This window comes from Echinops telfairi, unplaced genomic scaffold, assembly GCF_000313985.2.
Source record: "Echinops telfairi isolate 266 unplaced genomic scaffold, ASM31398v2 ScPeMD7_7468;HRSCAF=8506_1, whole genome shotgun sequence".
Classification (NCBI taxonomy): Eukaryota; Metazoa; Chordata; class Mammalia; order Afrosoricida; family Tenrecidae; genus Echinops; species Echinops telfairi.
In genome coordinates, this window is record NW_022111370.1 from 7,450,814 (window position 1) to 7,452,104 (window position 1,291).

At 53.0% G+C, this 1,291-nt stretch overlaps 1 protein-coding gene across 1 annotated transcript in view; it reads left to right on the top strand.

Annotated features, from left to right (window-relative positions):
• The window catches only part of PROM1 (prominin 1), a 101,694-nt gene that overhangs the window by 80,303 nt on the left and 20,100 nt on the right, over positions 1 to 1,291 (top strand). The gene's annotated exons all lie outside the window — the stretch shown is intronic.

Consider the following 1,291-nt stretch of genomic DNA (forward strand, 5'->3'; position numbering starts at 1 on the left):
CCGTGTTGTGCTCACCTGCCCCACACCACAGACAGACTACTCAGAAAGCACCCCTTCACTGTCGTGAGTAGGCCGTCCTCCGAAGGTGTTAGGTGGCGATCTTGCTGTTAATAAAAGGTTTTTTTTTAATGCTGTTGAGGTCGTTCGGACTCCTGGTGACCCATGGGTGTCCAGCTGTACTGTGTCCCTTAGGGCTTTCAGTAGCTAAATAGGTCACCAGGACATGGGTGTCCAGCTGTACTGTGTCCCTTAGGGCTTTCAGTAGCTAAATAGGTCACCAGGCCTTTCTTCCAAGGTGCCTGTGGAGAGATAGGAACACTCCCTCTGGACACATGGACGCCCCCTCCCCACTTATAAATCTGCAGCAGGCTGCAGGGTGACTTGGCAGTGCCCCAGGCCCTGCTTCTGCGATGGTGGTGGGAAGAGGGTGGGTTTGAGAATAAAAGGTGCTGTGGGTTAGCTGTGGGCCTGATGACCACAGGATCAGCGGTTTAAACCCCCATCAGTGACTCTGAGGGCAGGCTGCTTCCGGAAAGATGTACGGTCATGGCAGGCCTGTGTGGGGATGCTATGACCTAGGCTTGACCCAATGGCAGTGGGGTCACGGACAGCTGTCAGCTCTGGGGCTTCCAAATATGGTGCCTGTGAACGGGGTGCAGCTCCCTCCGCTGGGTGCTGAGCACCGCTGCTGCTCTTCTTCAAACCTCTCACGGTCAATGAGTCAATAACAGACTCCTAGTGGCCCTATAGGGCAGGGTAGAACTGCCCCTGTGAGCTCCCAAGACGGAAACTCAATCGGAAAGCAGCATCTTTCTTCCACTGAGTGTCTACTGGTTTCAAACTGCTGACCTTGCAGTTAGCAGCCCAACGAGTAAGGACCACGTCACTAGAGCTCCTCCTTGCTGGAGTTAACTGCTGTCAATGCAGTCCTGATCCATGGTGGCCCTGTGTGTGCAGGGTAGGACTGCTCAGTGGGGTTTTCCAGGCTGTGAGCTTTCTGAAGCAGATCAACACCCATGGCTTCTGAGGTGCCACCTCGGCACGGTTTCCAGCCCTCAGTCTTTCCAAAGCTCGCTCTTGAGGGCTTAGCTGCTCGTGGCAGCCAGAGGCTCCCCTCACCCGTGAAGGGGATGCAAGGATGTCTTCCCTCCAGACTTAGGCTAGGTCGGGTTGTCCAGAGAAACAAATCTGGTGACATTCCTATAGAGGTAGAGATAGATAGATGATAGATAGATAGATAGATAGATAGATAGATAGATGATAGATAGATAGATAGATAGATAGATAGATA